A 19852-nucleotide genomic window follows, 5' to 3' on the forward strand; every position below is an offset into this window, starting at 1 on the left:
CTTTACGAGCATATGATTGAAATTCTGAATATTTCTGATTATAAATTAGTTACATCGAGACTCACTTAAGGAGGCTCAAACATGAATATTTTCGGGGAATTAGCTCATGTGGTAGAGCGCTCGCTTAGCATGTGAGAGGTATCGGGATCGATACCCGGATTCTCCAGTGGGTCGAATGCTACAACTATTTGTTTTTGAGACTCAAACCTTCGAATTACAAGGAGTATTATATCAGTATGTTTACCGTCACTGTGATAATAATTGTTTAGAAAAAATAATTTGTTCAATTCTAAGTAATTTGACTTTACGAGCATATGATTGAAATTCTGAATATTTCTGATTATAAATTCGTTACATCGAGGCTCACTTAAGGAGGCTCAAACATGAATATCGTCGGGGAATTAGCTCATGTGGTAGAGCGCTCGCTTAGCATGTGAGAGGTAACGGGAACGATACTCGGATTCTCCATTGAGTTGTGTTCAATAAATAGTTTTTTTTGAGACTCAAACCTTCGAATTACAAGTAGTATTATATCAGTATGTTTACGGTCACTGTGATAATCATTGTTTAGAAAAAATAAATTCGTTACATCGAGGCTCACTTAAGGAGGCTCAAACATGAATATCGTCAGGGAATTAGCTCAAGTGGCAGAGTGCTCGCTTAGCCTGTGAGAGGTACCGGGATCGATACCCGGATTCTCCAGTGAGTCGAATTCAACAACTAGTTGTTTTTGAGACTCAAACCCTCGAATTACAAGTTATATTATGACAGTATGTTTACGGTCACTGTGATAATAATTGTTTAGAAAAAATGATTTGTTCAATTCTAAGTAATTTGACTTTACGAGCATATGATTGAATTTCTGAATATTTCTGATTATAAATTCTTTACATCGAGGCTCACTTAAGGAGGCTGAAACGTGAATATCATTGGGGAATAGGCTCTAGTGGTAGAGCGCTCGCTTAGCATGTGAGAGGTACCGGGATCGATACCCGGATTCTCCATTGAGTTGTGTGCAATAACTATTTGTTTTTGAGACTCAAACTTTCGAATTACAAGTAGTATTATATCAGTATGTTTACGGTCACTGTGATAATCATTGTTGAGAAAAAATAAATTCGTTACATCGAGGCTCACTTATGGAGGCTCAAACGTGAATATCGTCAGGGAATTAGCTCATGTGGTAGAGCGCTCGCTTAGCATGTGAAAGGTACCGGGATCGATACCCGGATTCTCCAGTGAGTCGAATTAAACAACTAGTTGTTTTTGACACTCAAGCCCTCGAATTACAAGTTATGTTATGACAGTATAGTTACGGTCACTGTGATAATAATTGTTTAGAAAAAATGATTTGTTCAATTCTAAGTAATTTGACTTTACTAGCATATGATTGAATTCTGAATATTTCTGATTATAAATTAGATACATCGAGACTCACTTAAGGAGGCTCAAAAATCAATATCGTCGGGGAATTAGCTCAAGTGGTAGAGCGCTCGCTTAGCATGTGAGAGGTACCGAGATCGATACCCGGATTCTCCAGTGAGTCGAATTCAACAACTAGTTGTTTTTGAGACTCAAACCCTCGAATTACAAGTTATATTATGACAGTATGTTTACGGTCACTGTGATAATAATTGTTTAGAAAAAATGATTTGTTCAATTCTAAGTAATTTGACTTTACGATCAATATGATTGAATTCTGAATATTTCTGATTATAAATTAGATACGTCGAAACTCACTTAAGGAGGCTCAAACGTCAATATTGTCGGGGAATTAGCTCAAGTGGTAGAGCGCTCGCTTAGCATGTGAGAGGTACCGGGATCGATACCCGGATTCTCCAGTGAGTCGCATTCAACAACTAGTTGTTTTTGTGACTCAAACCCTTGAATTACAAGTTATATTATGACAGTATGTTTACGGTCACTGTGATAATAATTGTTTAGAAAAAAATAATTTGTTCAATTCTAAGTAATTTCACTTTACGAGCATATGATTGAAATTCTGAATATTTCTGATTATAAATTAGTTACATCGAGACTCACTTAAGGAGGCTCAAACATGAATCTTGTCGGGGAATTAGCTTATGTGGTAGAGCGCTCGCTTAGCATGTGAGAAGTACCGGGATCGATACCCGTATTCTCCAGTGGGTCGAATGCTACATCTATTTGTTTTTGAGACTCAAACCTTCGAATTACAAGGAGTATTATATCAGTATGTTTACGGTCACTGTGATAATAATTGTTTAGAAAAAATAATTTGTTCAATTCTAAGTAATTTGACTTTACGAGCATATGATTGAAATTCTGAATATTTCTGATTGTAAATTAGTTACATCGAGACTCACTTAAGGAGGCTCAAACATGAATATCGTCCGGGAATTAGCTCATGTGGTAGAGCGTTCGCTTAGCATGTGAGAGGTACCGGGATCGATACCCGGATTCTCCAGTGGGTCGAATGCAACAACTATTTGTTTTTGAGACTCAAACCCTCGAATTACAAGTTATATTATGACAATATGTTTACGGTCACTGTGATAATAATTGTTTAGAAAAAATAAATTCGTTACATCGAGGCTCACTTAAGGAGGCTCAAACATGAATATCGTCGGGGAATTAGCTCATGTGGTAGAGCGCACGCTTAGCATGTGAGAGGTACTGGGATCGATACTCGGATTCACCATTGAGTTGTGTACAATAAATAGTTGTTTTTGAGACTCAAACCTTCGAATTACAAGTAGTATTATATCAGTATGTTTACGGTCACTGTGATAATCATTGTTTAGAAAAAATAAATTCGTTACATCGAGGCTCACTTAAGGAGGCTCAAACGTGAATATCGTCAGGGAATTAGCTCAAGTGGTAGAGCGCTCGCTTAGCATGTGAGAGGTACCGGGATCGATTCCCGGATTCTCCAGTGAGTCGAATTCAACAACTAGTTGTTTTTGAGACTCAAACCCTCGAATTACAAGTTATATTATGACAGTATGTTTACGGTCACTGTGATAATAATTGTTTAGAAAAAATGATTTGTTCAATTCTAAGTAATTTGACTTTACGAGCAATATGATTGAATTCTGAATATTTCTGATTATAAATTAGATACATCGAGACTCACTTAAGGAGGCTCAAACGTCAATATTGTCGGGGAATTAGCTCATGTGGTAGAGCGCTCGTTTAGCATGTGAGAGGTACCGGGATCGATACCTGGATTCTCCAGTGAGTCGAATGCAACAACTATTTGTTTTTGAGACTCAAACCTTCGAATTACAAGGAGTATTATATCAGTATATTTACGGTCACTGTGATAATCATTGTTTAGAAAAAATAAATTCGTTACATCGAGGCTCACTTAAGAAGGCTCAAACATGTATATCGTCGGGGAATTAGCTCATGTGGTAGAGCACACGCTTAGCATGTGAGAGGTACTGGGATCGATACTCGGATGCTCCATTGAGTTGTGTACAATAAATAGTTGTTTTTGAGACTCAAACCTTCGAATTACAAGTAGTATTATATCAGTATGTTTACGGTCACTGTGATAATCATTGTTTAGAAAAAATAAATTCGTTACATCGAGGCTCACTTAAGGAGGCTCAAACGTGAATATCGTCAGGGAATTAGCTCAAGTGGTAGAGCGCTCGCTTAGCATGTGAGAGGTACCGGGATCGATTCCCGGATTCTCCAGTGAGTCGAATTCAACAACTAGTTGTTTTTGAGACTCAAACCCTCGAATTACAAGTTATATTATGACAGTATGTTTACGGTCACTGTGATAATAATTGTTTAGAAAAAATGATTTGTTCAATTCTAAGTAATTTGACTTTACGAGCAATATGATTGAATTCTGAATATTTCTGATTATAAATTAGATACATCGAGACTCACTTAAGGAGGCTCAAACGTCAATATTGTCGGGGAATTAGCTCATGCGGTAGAGCGCTCGTTTAGCATGTGAGAGGTACCGGGATCGATACCTGGATTCTCCAGTGAGTCGAATGCAACAACTATTTGTTTTTGAGACTCAAACCTTCGAATTACAAGGAGTATTATATCAGTATGTTTACGGTCACTGTGATAATAATTGTTTAGAAAAAATAATTTGTTCAATTCTAAGTAATTTGACTTTACGAGCATATGATTGAAATTCTGAATATTGCTGATTATAAATTCGTTACATCGAGGCTCACTTAAGGAGGCTCAAACGTGAATATCATCGCGGAATAGGCTCAAGTGGTAGAGCGCTCGCTTAGCATGTGAGAGATACCGGGATCGATACTCGGATTCTCCATTGAGTTGTGTACAATAACTAGTTGTATTTGAGACTCAAACCTTCGAATTACAAGTAGTATTATATCAGTATATTTACGGTCACTGTGATAATCATTGTTTAGAAAAAATAAATTCGTTACATCGAGGCTCACTTAAGGAGGCTCAAACGTGAATATCATCGCGGAATAGGCTCAAGTGGTAGAGCGCTCGCTTAGCATGTGAGAGGTACCGGGATCGATACCCGGATTCTCCAGTGAGTCGAATTCAACAACTAGTTGTTTTTGAGACTCAAACCCTCGAATTACAAGTTATATTATGACAGTATGTTTACGGTCACTGTGATAATAATTGTTTAGAAAAAATGATTTGTTCAATTCTAAGTAATTTGACTTTACGAGCAATATGATTGAATTCTGAATATTTCTGATTATAAATTAGATACATCGAGACTCACTTAAGGAGGCTCAAACGTCAATGTTGTCGGGGAATTAGCTCATGCGGTAGAGCGCTCGTTTAGCATGTGATAGGTACCGGGATCGATACCTGAATTCTCCAGTGAGTCGAATGCAACAACTATTTGTTTTTGAGACTCAAACCTTCGAATTACAAGGAGTATTATATCAGTATGTTTACGGTCACTGTGATAATAATTGTTTAGAAAAAATAATTTGTTCAATTCTAAGTAATTTGACTTTACGAGCAATATGATTGAATTCTGAATATTTCTGATTATAAATTAGATACATCGAGACTCACTTAAGGAGGCTCAAACGTCAATATTGTCGGGGAATTAGCTCATGTGGTAGAGCGCTCGTTTAGCATGTGAGAGGTACCGGGATCGATACCTGGATTCTCCAGTGAGTCGAATGCAACAACTATTTGTTTTTGAGACTCAAACCTTCGAATTACAAGGAGTATTATATCAGTATGTTTACAGTCACTGTGATAATAATTGTTTAGAAAAAATAATTTGTTCAATTCTAAGTAATTTGACTTTACGAGCATATGATTGAAATTCTGAATATTGCTGATTATAAATTCGTTACATCGAGGCTCACTTAAGGAGGCTCAAACGTGAATATCATCGCGGAATAGGCTCAAGTGGTAGAGCGCTCGCTTAGCATGTGAGAGATATCGGGATCGATACTCGGATTCTCCATTGAGTTGTGTACAATAACTAGTTGTATTTGAGACTCAAACCTTCGAATTACAAGTAGTATTATATCAGTATATTTACGGTCACTGTGATAATCATTGTTTAGAAAAAATAAATTCGTTACATCGAGGCTCACTTAAGGAGGCTCAAACGTGAATATCGTCGGGGAATTAGCTCAAATGGTAGATCGCTCGCTTAGCATGTGAGAGGTACCGGGATCGATACCCGGATTCTCGAGTGACTCGAATTCAACAACTAGTTGTTTTTGAGACTCAAACCCTCGAATTACAAGTTATAATATGACAGTATGTTTACGGTCACTGTGATAATAATTGTTTAGAAAAAATGATTTGTTCAATTCTAAGTAATTTGACTTGACGAGCATATGATTGAATTCTGAATATTTCTGATTATAAATTAGATACATCGAGACTCACTTAAGGAGGCTCAAACGGCAATATCGTCGGGGAATTAGCTCAAGTGGTAGAGCGCTCGCTTAGCATGTGAGAGGTACCGGGATCGATACCCGGATTCTCCAGTGAGTCCATTTCAACAACTATTTGTTTTTGAGACTCAAACCCTCGAATTACAAGTTATATTATGACAGTATGTTTACGGTCACTGTGATAATAATTGTTTAGAAAAAATGATTTGTTCAATTCTAAGTAATTTGACTTTACGAGCAATATGATTGAATTCTGAATATTTCTGATTATAAATTAGATACATGGAGACTCACTTAAGGAGGCTCAAACGTCAATATTGTCGGGGAATTAGCTCATGCGGTAGAGCGCTCGTTTAGCATGTGAGAGGTACCGGGATCGATACCTGGATTCTCCAGTGAGTCAAATGCAACAGCTATTTGTTTTTGAGACTCAAACCTTCGAATTACAAGGAGTATTATATCAGTATGTTTACGGTCACTGTGATAATAATTGTTTAGAAAAAATAATTTGTTCAATTCTAAGTAATTTGACATTACGAGCATATGATTGAAATTCTGAATATTGCTGATTATAAATTCGTTACATCGAGGCTCACTTAAGGAGGCTCAAACGTGAATATCATCGCGGAATAGGCTCAAGTGGTAGAGCGCTCGCTTAGCATGTGAGAGATACCGGGATCGATACTCGGATTCTCCATTGAGTTGTGTACAATAACTAGTTGTATTTGAGACTCAAACCTTCGAATTACAAGTAGTATTATATCAGTATATTTACGGTCACTGTGATAATCATTGTTTAGAAAAAATAAATTCGTTACATCGAGGCTCACTTAAGGAGGCTCAAACGTGAATATCGTCGGGGAGTTAGCTCAAATGGTAGATCGCTCGCTTAGCATGTGAGAGGTACCGGGATCGATACCCGGATTCTCGAGTGACTCGAATTCAACAACTAGTTGTTTTTGAGACTCAAACCCTCGAATTACAAGTTATAATATGACAGTATGTTTACGGTCACTGTGATAATAATTGTTTAGAAAAAATGATTTGTTCAATTCTAAGTAATTTGACTTGACGAGCATATGATTGAATTCTGAATATTTCTGATTATAAATTAGATACATCGAGACTCACTTAAGGAGGCTCAAACGGCAATGTCGTCGGGGAATTAGCTCAAGTGGTAGAGCGCTCGCTTAGCATGTGAGAGATACCGGAATCGATACTCGGATTCTCCAGTGAGTCCATTTCAACAACTATTTGTTTTTGAGACTCAAACCCTCGAATTACAAGTTATATTATGACAGTATGTTTACGGTCACTGTGATAATAATTGTTTAGAAAAAATGATTTGTTCAATTCTAAGTAATTTGACTTTACGAGCAATATGATTGAATTCTGAATATTTCTGATTATAAATTAGATACATCGAGACTCACTTAAGGAGGCTCAAACGTCAATATTGTCGGGGAATTAGCTCATGCGGTTGAGCGCTCGTTTAGCATGTGAGAGGTACCGGGATCGATACCTGGATTCTCCAGTGAGTCGAATGCAACAACTATTTGTTTTTGTGACTCAAACCTTCGAATTACAAGGAGTATTATATCAGTATGTTTACGGTCACTGTGATAATAATTGTTTAGAAAAAATAATTTGTTCAATTCTAAGTAATTTGACTTTACGAGCATATGATTGAAATTCTGAATATTGCTGATTATAAATTCGTTACATCGAGGCTCACTTAAGGAGGCTCAAACGTGAATGTCATCGCGGAATAGGCTCAAGTGGTAGAGCGCTCGCTTAGCATGTGATAGATACCGGGATCGATACTCGGATTCTCCATTGAGTTGTGTACAATAACTAGTTGTATTTGAGACTCAAACCTTCGAATTACAAGTAGTATTATATCAGTATATTTACGGTCACTGTGATAATCATTGTTTAGAAAAAGTAAATTCGTTACATCGAGGCTCACGTAAGAAGGCTCAAACGCGAATATCGTCGGGGAGTTAGCTCAAATGGTAGATCGCTCGCTTAGCATGTGAGAGGTACCGGGATCGATACCCGGATTCTCGAGTGACTCGAATTCAACAACTAGTTGTTTTTGAGACTCAAACCCTCGAATTACAAGTTATAATATGACAGTATGTTTACGGTCACTGTGATAATAATTGTTTAGAAAAAATGATTTGTTCAATTCTAAGTAATTTGACTTGACGAGCATATGATTGAATTCTGAATATTTCTGATTATAAATTAGATACATCGAGACTCACTTAAGGAGGCTCAAACGGCAATATCGTCGGGGAATTAGCTCAAGTGGTAGAGCGCTCGCTTAGCATGTGAGAGGTACCGGGATCGATACCCGGATTCTCCAGTGAGTCCATTTCAACAACTATTTGTTTTTGAGACTCAACCCTCGAATTACAAGTTATATTATGACAGTATGTTTACAGTCACTGTGATAATAATTGTTTAGAAAAAATGATTTGTTCAATTCTAAGTAATTTTACTTTACGAGCAAATGATTGAAATTCTGAATATTTCTGATTATAAATTCGTATAAGTATGTTTACTGTCACTGTGATAATCATTGTTTAGAAAAAATAAATTCGTTACATCGAGGCTCACTTAAGGAGGCTCAAACGTGAATATCGTCGGGGAATTAGCTCACGTGGTAGAGCGCTCGCTTAGCATGTGAGAGGTACCGGGATCGATACCCGGATTCTCCAGTGAGTCGAATTCAACAACTAGTTGTTTTTGAGACTCAAACCCTCGATTTACAAATTATATTATGACAGTATGTTTACGGTCACTGTGATAATAATTGTTTAGAAAAAATGATTTGTTCAATTCTAAGTAATTTGACTTGACGAGCATATGATTGAATTCTGAATATTTCTGATTATAAATTAGATACATCGAGACTCACTTAAGGAGGCTCAAACGGCAATATCGTCGGGGAATTAGCTCAAGTGGTAGAGCGCTCGCTTAGCATGTGAGAGGTACCGGGATCGATACCCGGATTCTCCAGTGAGTCCATTTCAACAACTATTTGTTTTTGAGACTCAAACCCTCGAATTACAAGTTATATTATGACAGTATGTTTACGGTCACTGTGATAATAATTGTTTAGAAAAAATGATTTGTTCAATTCTAAGTAATTTTACTTTACGAGCAAATGATTGAAATTCTGAATATTTCTGATTATAAATTCGTATAAGTATGTTTACGGTCACTGTGATAATCATTGTTTAGAAAAATTAATTCGTTTCATCGAGGCTCACTTAAGGAAGCTGAAACGTGACTAGAGTCGGGGAATTAGCTCAAGTGGTAGAGCCCTCGCTTAGCATGTGAGAGGTACCGGGATCGATACCCGGATTCTCCAGTGAGTCGCATTCAACAACTAGTTGTTTTTGAGACTCAAACCCTCGAATTACAAGTTATATTATGACAGTATGTTTACGGTCACTGTGATAATAATTGTTTAGAAAAAATAATTTGTTCAATTCTAAGTAATTTTACTTTACGAGCATATCATTGAAATTCTGATTATTTCTGATTATAAATTAGTTACATCGAGACTCACTTAAGGAGGCTCAAACATGAATATCGTCGGGGAATTAGCTCAAGTGGAAGAGCGCTCGCTTAGCATGTGAAAGGTACCGGGATCGATACTCGGATTCTCCAATGAGTCAAATTCAACAACTAGTTGTTTTTGAGACTCAAACCCTCGAATTACAAGTTATATTATGACAGTATGTTTACGGTCACTGTGATAATAATTGTTTAGAAAAAATGATTTGTTCAATTCTAAGTAATTTTACTTTACGAGCAAATGATTGAAATTCTGAATATTTCTGATTATAAATTCGTATAAGTATGTTTACGGTCACTGTGATAATCATTGTTTAGAAAAAATAAATTCGTTACATAGAGGCTCACTTAAGGAAGCTGAAACGTGACTAGAGTCGGGGAATTAGCTCAAGTGGTAGAGCCCTCGCTTAGCATGTGAGAGGTACCGGGATCGATACTCGGATTCTCCATTGAGTTGTGTACAATAACTAGTTGTTTTTGAGACTTAAACCTTCGAATTACAAGTAGTATTATATCAGTATGTTTACGGTCACTGTGATAATCATTATTTAGAAAAAATAAATTCGTTACATCGAGGCTCACTTAAGGAGGCTCAAACATGAATATCGTCGGGGAATTAGCTCAAGTGGTAGAGCGCTCGCTTAGCATGTGAGAGGTACCGGGATCGATACCCGGATTCTCCAGTGAGTCGCATTCAACAACTAGTTGTTTTTGAGACTCAAACCCTCGAATTACAAGTTATATTATGACAGTATGTTTACGGTCACTGTGATAATAATTGTTTAGAAAAAATAATTTGTTCAATTCTAAGTAATTTTACTTTACGAGCATATTATTGAAATTCTGATTATTTCTGATTATAAATTAGATACATCGAGACTCACTTAAGGAGGCTCAAACGGCAATATCGTCGGGGAATTAGCTCAAGTGGTAGAGCGCTCGCTTAGCATGTGAGAGGTACCGGGATCGATACCCGGATTCTCCAGTGAGTCCATTTCAACAACTATTTGTTTTTGAGACTCAAACCCTCGAATTACAAGTTATATTATGACAGTATGTTTACGGTCACTGTGATAATAATTGTTTAGAAAAAATGATTTGTTCAATTCTAAGTAATTTTACTTTACGAGCAAATGATTGAAATTCTGAATATTTCTGATTATAAATTCGTATAAGTATGTTTACGGTCACTGTGATAATCATTGTTTAGAAAAATTAATTCGTTTCATCGAGGCTCACTTAAGGAAGCTGAAACGTGACTAGAGTCGGGGAATTAGCTCAAGTGGTAGAGCCCTCGCTTAGCATGTGAGAGGTACCGGGATCGATACTCGGATTCTCCATTGAGTTGTGTACAATAACTAGTTGTTTTTGAGACTCAAACCTTCGAATTACAAGTAGTATTATATCAGTATGTTTACGGTCACTGTGATAATCATTATTTAGAAAAAATAAATTCGTTACATCGAGGCTCACTTAAGGAGGCTCAAACGTGAATATCGTCGGGGAATTAGCTCAAGTGGTAGAGCGCTCGCTTAGCATGTGAGAGGTACCGGGATCGATACCCGGATTCTCCAGTGAGTCGCATTCAACAACTAGTTGTTTTTGAGACTCAAACCCTCGAATTACAAGTTATATTATGACAGTATGTTTACGGTCACTGTGATAATAATTGTTTAGAAAAAATAATTTGTTCAATTCTAAGTAATTTTACTTTACGAGCATATTATTGAAATTCTGATTATTTCTGATTATAAATTAGTTACATCGAGACTCACTTAAGGAGGCTCAAACATGAATATCGTCGGGGAATTAGCTGAAGTGGTAGAGCGCTCGCTTAGCATGTGAGAGGTACCGGGATCGATACCCGGATTCTCCAGTGAGTCGCATTCAACAACTAGTTGTTTTTGAGACTCAAACCCTCGAATTACAAGTTATATTATGACAGTATGTTTACGGTCACTGTGATAATAATTGTTTAGAAAAAATAATTTGTTCAATTCTAAGTAATTTTACTTTACGAGCATATTATTGAAATTCTGATTATTTCTGATTATAAATTAGTTACATCGAGACTCACTTAAGGAGGCTCAAACATGAATATCGTCGGGGAATTAGCTCAAGTGGTAGAGCGCTCGCTTAGCATGTGAGAGGTACCGGGATCGATACCCGGATTCTCCAGTGAGTCGCATTCAACAACTAGTTGTTTTTGAGACTCAAACCCTCGAATTACAAGTTATATTATGACAGTATGTTTACGGTCACTGTGATAATAATTGTTTAGAAAAAATAATTTGTTCAATTCTAAGTAATTTTACTTTACGAGCATATTATTGAAATTCTGATTATTTCTGATTATAAATTAGTTACATCGAGACTCACTTAAGGAGGCTCAAACATGAATATCGTCGGGGAATTAGCTCAAGTGGAAGAGCGCTCGCTTAGCATGTGAGAGGTGCCGGGATCGATACTCGGATTCTCCAATGAGTCAAATTCAACAACTAGTTGTTTTTGAGACTCAAACCCTCGAATTACAAGCTATATTATGACAGTATGTTTACGGTCACTGTGATAATAATTGTTTAGAAAAAATGATTTGTTCAATTCTAAGTAATTTGACTTTACGAGCAATATGATTGAATTCTGAATATTTCTGATTATAAATTAGATACATCGAGACTCACTTAAGGAGGCTCAAACGTCAATATTGTCGGGGAATTAACTCATGCGGTAGAGCGCTCGTTTAGCATGTGAGAGGTACCGGGATCGATACCTGGATACTCCAGTGAGTCGAATGCAACAACTATTTGTTTTTGAGACTCAAACCTTCGAATTACAAGGAGTATTATATCAGTATGTTTACGGTCACTGTGATAATAATTGTTTAGAAAAAATAATTTGTTCAATTCTAAGTAATTTGACTTTACGAGCAAATGATTGAAATTCTGAATATTTCTGATTATAAATTCGTATAAGTATGTTTACGGTCACTGTGATAATCATTGTTTAGAAAAAATAAATTCGTTACATCGAGGCTCACTTAAGGAAGCTGAAACGTGACTAGAGTCGGGGAATTAGCTCAAGTGGTAGAGCCCTCGCTTAGCATGTGAGAGGTACCGGGATCGATACTCGGATTCTCCATTGAGTTGTGTACAATAACTAGTTGTTTTTGAGACTCAAACCTTCGAATTACAAGTAGTATTATATCAGTATGTTTACGGTCACTGTGATAATCATTATTTAGAAAAAATAAATTCGTTACATCGAGGCTCACTTAAGGAGGCTCAAACATGAATATCGTCGGGGAATTAGCTCAAGTGGTAGAGCGCTCGCTTAGCATGTGAGAGGTACCGGGATCGATACCCGGATTCTCCAGTGAGTCGCATTCAACAACTAGTTGTTTTTGAGACTCAAACCCTCGAATTACAAGTTATATTATGACAGTATGTTTACGGTCACTGTGATAATAATTGTTTAGAAAAAATAATTTGTTCAATTCTAAGTAATTTTACTTTACGAGCATATTATTGAAATTCTGATTATTTCTGATTATAAATTAGTTACATCGAGACTCACTTAAGGACATGAATATCGTCGCGGAATTAGCTCAAGTGGAAGAGCGCTCGCTTAGCATGTGAGAGGTACCGGGATCGATACTCGGATTCTCCAATGAGTCAAATTCAACAACTAGTTGTTTTTGAGACTCAAACCCTCGAATTACAAGCTATATTATGACAGTATGTTTACGGTCACTGTGATAATAATTGTTTAGAAAAAATGATTTGTTCAATTCTAAGTAATTTGACTTTACGAGCAATATGATTGAATTCTGAATATTTCTGATTATAAATTAGATACATCGAGACTCACTTAAGGAGGCTCAAACGTCAATATTGTCGGGGAATTAACTCATGCGGTAGAGCGCTCGTTTAGCATGTGAGAGGTACCGGGATCGATACCTGGATTCTCCAGTGAGTCGAATGCAACAACTATTTGTTTTTGAGACTCAAACCTTCGAATTACAAGGAGTATTATATCAGTATGTTTACGGTCACTGTGATAATAATTGTTTAGAAAAAATAATTTGTTCAATTCTAAGTAATTTGACTTTACGAGCATATGATTGAAATTCTGAATATTGCTGATTATAAATTCGTTACATCGAGGCTCACTTAAGGAGGCTCAAACGTGAATATCATCGCGGAATAGGCTCAAGTGGTAGAGCGCTCGCTTAGCATGTGAGAGATACCGGGATCGATACTCGGATTCTCCATTGAGTTGTGTACAATAACTAGTTGTATTTGAGACTCAAACCTTCGAATTACAAGTAGTATTATATCAGTATATTTACGGTCACTGTGATAATCATTGTTTAGAAAAAATAAATTCGTTACATCGAGGCTCACTTAAGGAGGCTCAAACGGCAATATCGTCGGGGAATTAGCTCAAGTGGTAGAGCGCTCGCTTAGCATGTGAGAGGTACCGGGATTGATACCTGGATTCTCCAGTGAGTCGAATGCAACAGCTATTTGTTTTTGAGACTCAAACCATCGAATTACAAGGAGTATTATATCAGTATGTTTACGGTCACTGTGATAATAATTGTTTAGAAAAAATAATTTGTTCAATTCTAAGTAATTTGACTTTACGAGCATATGATTGAAATTCTGAATATTGCTGATTATAAATTCGTTACATCGAGGCTCACTTAAGGAGGCTCGAACGTGAATATCATCGCGGAATAGGCTCAAGTGGTAGAGCGCTTGCTTAGCATGTGAGAGATACCGGGATCGATACTCGGATTCTCCATTGAGTTGTGTACAATAACTAGTTGTATTTGAGACTCAAACCTTCGAATTACAAGTAGTATTATATCAGTATATTTACGGTCACTGTGATAATCATTGTTTAGAAAAAATAAATTCGTTACATCGAGGCTCACTTAAGGAGGCTCAAACGTGAATATCGTCGGGGAGTTAGCTCAAATGGTAGATCGCTCGATTAGCATGTGAGAGGTACCGGGATCGATACCCGGATTCTCGAGTGACTCGAATTCAACAACTAGTTGTTTTTGAGACTCAAACCCTCGAATTACAAGTTATAATATGACAGTATGTTTACGGTCACTGTGATAATAATTGTTTAGAAAAAATGATTTGTTCAATTCTAAGTAATTTGACTTGACGAGCATATGATTGAATTCTGAATATTTCTGATTATAAATTAGATACATCGAGACTCACTTAAGGAGGCTCAAACCGCAATGTCGACGGGGAATTAGCTCAAGTGGTAGAGCGCTCGCTTAGCATGTGAGAGATACCGGGATCGATACCCGGATTCTCCAGTGAGTCCATTTCAACAACTAATTGTTTTTGAGACTCAAACCCTCGAATTACAAGTTATATTATGACAGTATGTTTACGGTCACTGTGATAATAATTGTTTAGAAAAAATGATTTGTTCAATTCTAAGTAATTTTACTTTACGAGCAAATGATTGAAATTCTGAATATTTCTGATTATAAATTCGTATAAGTATGTTTACGGTCACTGTGATAATCATTGTTTAGAAAAAATAAATTCGTTACATCGAGGCTCACTTAAGGAAGCTGAAACGTGACTAGAGTCGGGGAATTAGCTCAAGTGGTAGAGCCCTCGCTTAGCATGTGAGAGGTACCGGGATCGATACTCGGATTCTCCATTGAGTTGTGTACAATAACTAGTTGTTTTTGAGACTCAAACCTTCGAATTACAAGTAGTATTATATCAGTATGTTTACGGTCACTGTGATAATCATTATTTAGAAAAAATAAATTCGTTACATCGAGGCTCACTTAAGGAGGCTCAAACGTGAATATCGTCGGGGAATTAGCTCAAGTGGTAGAGCGCTCGCTTAGCATGTGAGAGGTACCGGGATCGATACCCGGATTCTCCAGTGAGTCGCATTCAACAACTAGTTGTTTTTGAGACTCAAACCCTCGAATTACAAGTTATATTATGACAGTATGTTTACGGTCACTGTGATAATAATTGTTTAGAAAAAATAATTTGTTCAATTCTAAGTAATTTTACTTTACGAGCATATTATTGAAATTCTGAATATTTCTGATTATAAATTAGTTACATCGAGACTCACTTAAGGAGGCTCAAACATGAATATCGTCGGGGAATTAGCTCAAGTGGAAGAGCGCTCGCTTAGCATGTGAGAGGTACCGGGATCGATACTCGGATTCTCCAATGAGTCAAATTCAACAACTAGTTGTTTTTGAGACTCAAACCCTCGAATTACAAGTAATATTATGACAGTATGTTTACAGTCACTGTGATAATAATTGTTTAGAAAAAACGATTTGTTCAATTCTAAGTAATTTTACTTTACGAGCAAATGATTGAAATTCTGAATATTTCTGATTATAAATTAGTTACATCGAGTCTCACTTAAGGAGGCTCAAACGTGAATATCGTCGGGGAATTAGCTCAAGTGGTAGCATTAGCTCGCTTAGCATGTGAGAGGTACCGGGATCGATACCCGGATTCTCCAGTGAGTCGAATTCAACAACAAGTTGTTTTTGAGACTCAAACCCTCGAATTACAAGTTATAATATGACAGTATGTTTACGGTCACTGTGATAATAATTGTTTAGAAAAAATGATTTGTTCAATTCTAAGTAATTTGAATTTACGAGCATATGATTGAATTCTGAATATTTCTGATTATAAATTAGATACATCGAGACTCACTTAAGGAGGTTCAAACGACAATATCGTCGGATAATTAGCTCAAGTGGTAGAGCGCTCGCTTAGCATGTGAGAGGTACCGGGATCGATACCCGGATTCTCCAGTGAGTCGAATTCAACAACTAGTTGTTTTTGAGACTCAAACCCTCGAATTACAAGTTATATTATGACAGTATGTTTACGGTCACTGTGATAATAATTGTTTTTGAGACTCAAACCCTCGAATTACAAGTTATAATATGACAGTATGTTTACGGTCACTGTGATATTTAATCATTTTAGAAAAAATGATTTGTTCAATTCTAAGTAATTTGACTTTACGAGCATATGATTGAATTCTGAATATTTCTGATTATAAATTAGATACATCGAGACACACTTAAGGAGGCTCAAACGTCAATATTGTCGGGGAATTAGCTCAAGTTGTAGAGCGCTCGCTTAGCATGTTAGAGGTACCGGGATCGAAACCCGGATTCTCCAGTGAGTCGAATTCAACAACTAGTTGTTTTTGAGACTCAAACCCTCGAATTACAAGTTATATTATGACAGTATGTTTACGGTCACTGTGATATTAATCATTTCAGAAAAAATGATTTGTTCAATTCTAAGTAATTTGACTTTACGAGCATATGATTGAATTCTGAATATTTCTGATTATAAATTAGATACATCGAGACTCACTTAAGGAGGCTCAAACGTCAATATCGTCGAGGAATTATCTCAAGTGGTAGAGCGCTCGCTTAGCATGTGAGAGGTACCGGGATCGATACCCGGATTCTCCAGTGAGTCGAATTCAACAACAATTTGTTTTTGAGACTCAAACCCTCGAATTACAAGTTATAATATGACAGTATGTTTACGGTCACTGTGATAATAATTGTTTAGAAAAAATGATTTGTTCAATTCTAAGTAATTTGAATTTACGAGCATATGATTGAATTCTGAATATTTCTGATTATAAATTAGATACATCGAGACTCACTTAAGGAGGTTCAAACGACAATATCGTCGGATAATTAGCTCAAGTGGTAGAGCGCTCGCTTAGCATGTGAGAGGTACCGGGATCGATACCCGGATTCTCCAGTGAGTCGAATTCAACAACTAGTTGTTTTTGAGACTCAAACCCTCGAATTACAAGTTATATTATGACAATATCATCGGGGAATTAGCTCAAGTGGTAGAGCGCTCGCTTAGCATGTGAGAGGTACCGGGATCGATACCCGGATTCTCCATTGAGTTGTGTACAATAACTATTTGTTTTTGAGACTCAAACATTCGAATTACAAGTAGTATTATATCAGTATGTTTACGGTCACTGTGATAATCATTGTTTAGAAAAAATGATTTGTTCAATTCTAAGTAATTTGACTTGACGAGCATATGATTGAATTCTGAATATTTCTGTTTATAAATTAGATACATCGAGACTCACTTAAGGAGGCTCAAACGGCAATATCGTCGGGGAATTAGCTCAAGTGGTAGAGCGCTCGCTTAGCATGTGAGAGGTACCGGGATCGATACCCGGATTCTCCAGTGAGTCGAATGCAACAACTTGTTGTTTTTGAGACTCAAACCCTCGAATTACAAGTTATATTATGACAGTATGTTTACGGTCACTGTGATAATAATTGTTTAGAAAAAATGATTTGTTCAATTCTAAGTAATTTTACTTTACGGAGCATATGATTGAAATTCTGAATATATCTGATTATAATTTACTTACATCGACACTCACTTAAGGAGGCTCAAACGTAAATATCGTCGGGGAATTAGCTCAAGTGGTAGCATTAGCTCGCTTAGCATGTGAGAGGTACCGGGATCGGTACCCGGATTCTCCATTGAGTTGTGTACAATAACTAGTTGTTTTTGAGACTCAAACCTTCGAATTACAAGTAGTATTATATCAGTATGTTTACGGTCACTGTGATAATCATTGTTTAGAAAAAATAAATTCGTTACATCGAGGCTCACTTAAGGAGGCTCAAACGTGAATATCATCGCGGAATTAGCTCAAGTGGTGGAGCGCTCGCTTTGCATATGAGAGGTAACGGGATCGATACCCGGGTTCTCCAGTGAGTCGAATTCAACAACTTGTTGTTTTTGAGACTCAAACCCTCGAATTACAAGTTATATTATGACAATATGTTTACGGTCACTGTGATAATAATTGTTTAGAAAAAATAAATTCGTTACATCGAGGCTCACTTAAGGAGGCTCAAACGTGATAATAGTCGGGGAATTAGCTCAAGTGGTAGAGCGCTCGCTTAGCATGTGAGAGGTACCGGGATCGATACCCGGATTCTCCAGTGAGTCGAATTCAACAACTAGTTGTTTTTGAGACTCAAACCCTCGAATTACAAGTTATAATATGACAGTATGTTTACGGTCACTGTGATATTTAATCATTTTAGAAAAAATGATTTGTTCAATTCTAAGTAATTTGACTTTACGAGCATATGATTGAATTCTGAATATTTCTGATTATAAATTAGATACATCGAGACACACTTAAGGAGGCTCAAACGTCAATATTGTCGGGGAATTAGCTCAAGTTGTAGAGCGCTCGCTTAGCATGTTAGAGGTACCGGGATCGAAACCCGGATTCTCCAGTGAGTCGAATTCAACAACTAGTTGTTTTTGAGACTCAAACCCTCGAATTACAAGTTATATTATGACAGTATGTTTACGGTCACTGTGATATTAATCATTTCAGAAAAAATGATTTGTTCAATTCTAAGTAATTTGACTTTACGAGCATATGATTGAATTCTGAATATTTCTGATTATAAATTAGATACATCGAGACTCACTTAAGGAGGCTCAAACGTCAATATCGTCGAGGAATTATCTCAAGTGGTAGAGCGCTCGCTTAGCATGTGAGAGGTACCGGGATCGATACCCGGATTCTCCAGTGAGTCGAATTCAACAACTAGGTGTTTTTGAGACTCAAACCCTCGAATTACAAGTTATATTATGACAGTATGTTTACGGTCACTGTGATAATAATTGTTTAGAAAAAATGATTTGTTCAATTCTACGTAATTTTACTTTACGAGCAAATGATTGAAATTCTGAATATTTCCGATTATAAATTAGTTACATCGAGACTCACTTAAGGAGGCTCAAACATGAATATCGTCGGGGAATTAGCTCAAGTGGTAGAGCGCTTGCTTAGCATGTGAGAGGTACCGGGATCGATACTCGGATTCTCCATTTAGTTGTGTACAATAACTAGCTGTTTTTGTGACTCAAACCTTCGAATTACAAGTAGTATTATATCAGTATGTTTACGGTCACTGTGATAATCATTGTTTAGAAAAAATAAATTCGTTACATCGAGGCTCACTTAAGGAGGCTCAAACATGAATATTGTCGGGGAATTAGGTCAAGTGGTAGAGCGCTCGCTTAGCATGTGAGAGGTACCGGGATCGATACCCGGATTCTCCAGTGAGTCGAATTCAACAACTAGTTGTTTTTGAGACTCAAACCCTCGAATTACAAGTTATAATATGACAGTATGTTTACGGTCACTGTGATAGTAATTGTTTAGAAAAAATGATTTGTTCAATTCTAAGTAATTTCACTTTACGAGCATATGATTGAAATTCTGAATATTTCAGATTATAAATTAGTTACATCGAGGCTCACTCAAGGAGG

General features: G+C 36.8%; 16 non-coding genes across 16 annotated transcripts; all 16 read left to right on the forward strand.

Moving 5' to 3' along the window:
* The first annotated feature begins 1768 nt into the window (after positions 1-1768).
* On the forward strand, positions 1769-1841 carry TRNAA-AGC (transfer RNA alanine (anticodon AGC)). Its single transcript has one exon. It is a non-coding gene; the product is annotated as a tRNA-Ala (tRNA).
* A 1000-nt stretch (positions 1842-2841) lies between these two features.
* TRNAA-AGC (transfer RNA alanine (anticodon AGC)) lies at positions 2842-2914 on the forward strand. Its single transcript has one exon. It is a non-coding gene; the product is annotated as a tRNA-Ala (tRNA).
* A 697-nt stretch (positions 2915-3611) lies between these two features.
* On the forward strand, positions 3612-3684 carry TRNAA-AGC (transfer RNA alanine (anticodon AGC)). Its single transcript has one exon. It is a non-coding gene; the product is annotated as a tRNA-Ala (tRNA).
* A 2206-nt stretch (positions 3685-5890) lies between these two features.
* Positions 5891-5963, forward strand: TRNAA-AGC (transfer RNA alanine (anticodon AGC)). Its single transcript has one exon. It is a non-coding gene; the product is annotated as a tRNA-Ala (tRNA).
* A 2205-nt stretch (positions 5964-8168) lies between these two features.
* TRNAA-AGC (transfer RNA alanine (anticodon AGC)) lies at positions 8169-8241 on the forward strand. The gene has a single exon. It is a non-coding gene; the product is annotated as a tRNA-Ala (tRNA).
* Positions 8242-8523: 282 nt separating this feature from the next.
* Positions 8524-8596, forward strand: TRNAA-AGC (transfer RNA alanine (anticodon AGC)). The gene has a single exon. It is a non-coding gene; the product is annotated as a tRNA-Ala (tRNA).
* Positions 8597-8824: 228 nt separating this feature from the next.
* Positions 8825-8897, forward strand: TRNAA-AGC (transfer RNA alanine (anticodon AGC)). Its single transcript has one exon. It is a non-coding gene; the product is annotated as a tRNA-Ala (tRNA).
* Positions 8898-10071: 1174 nt separating this feature from the next.
* Positions 10072-10144, forward strand: TRNAA-AGC (transfer RNA alanine (anticodon AGC)). Its single transcript has one exon. It is a non-coding gene; the product is annotated as a tRNA-Ala (tRNA).
* Positions 10145-10373: 229 nt separating this feature from the next.
* Positions 10374-10446, forward strand: TRNAA-AGC (transfer RNA alanine (anticodon AGC)). The gene has a single exon. It is a non-coding gene; the product is annotated as a tRNA-Ala (tRNA).
* Positions 10447-10962: 516 nt separating this feature from the next.
* Positions 10963-11035, forward strand: TRNAA-AGC (transfer RNA alanine (anticodon AGC)). Its single transcript has one exon. It is a non-coding gene; the product is annotated as a tRNA-Ala (tRNA).
* Positions 11036-11566: 531 nt separating this feature from the next.
* Positions 11567-11639, forward strand: TRNAA-AGC (transfer RNA alanine (anticodon AGC)). Its single transcript has one exon. It is a non-coding gene; the product is annotated as a tRNA-Ala (tRNA).
* Positions 11640-12760: 1121 nt separating this feature from the next.
* TRNAA-AGC (transfer RNA alanine (anticodon AGC)) lies at positions 12761-12833 on the forward strand. Its single transcript has one exon. It is a non-coding gene; the product is annotated as a tRNA-Ala (tRNA).
* A 2486-nt stretch (positions 12834-15319) lies between these two features.
* On the forward strand, positions 15320-15392 carry TRNAA-AGC (transfer RNA alanine (anticodon AGC)). The gene has a single exon. It is a non-coding gene; the product is annotated as a tRNA-Ala (tRNA).
* Positions 15393-17354: 1962 nt separating this feature from the next.
* On the forward strand, positions 17355-17427 carry TRNAA-AGC (transfer RNA alanine (anticodon AGC)). The gene has a single exon. It is a non-coding gene; the product is annotated as a tRNA-Ala (tRNA).
* A 228-nt stretch (positions 17428-17655) lies between these two features.
* TRNAA-AGC (transfer RNA alanine (anticodon AGC)) lies at positions 17656-17728 on the forward strand. Its single transcript has one exon. It is a non-coding gene; the product is annotated as a tRNA-Ala (tRNA).
* Positions 17729-18428: 700 nt separating this feature from the next.
* On the forward strand, positions 18429-18501 carry TRNAA-AGC (transfer RNA alanine (anticodon AGC)). The gene has a single exon. It is a non-coding gene; the product is annotated as a tRNA-Ala (tRNA).
* Positions 18502-19852: the final 1351 nt, after the last annotated feature.

The sequence above is a fragment of the Saccoglossus kowalevskii genome, chromosome 7, assembly GCF_978046115.1.
Source record: "Saccoglossus kowalevskii chromosome 7, keSacKowa6.1, whole genome shotgun sequence".
Taxonomy (NCBI): Eukaryota; Metazoa; Hemichordata; class Enteropneusta; family Harrimaniidae; genus Saccoglossus; species Saccoglossus kowalevskii.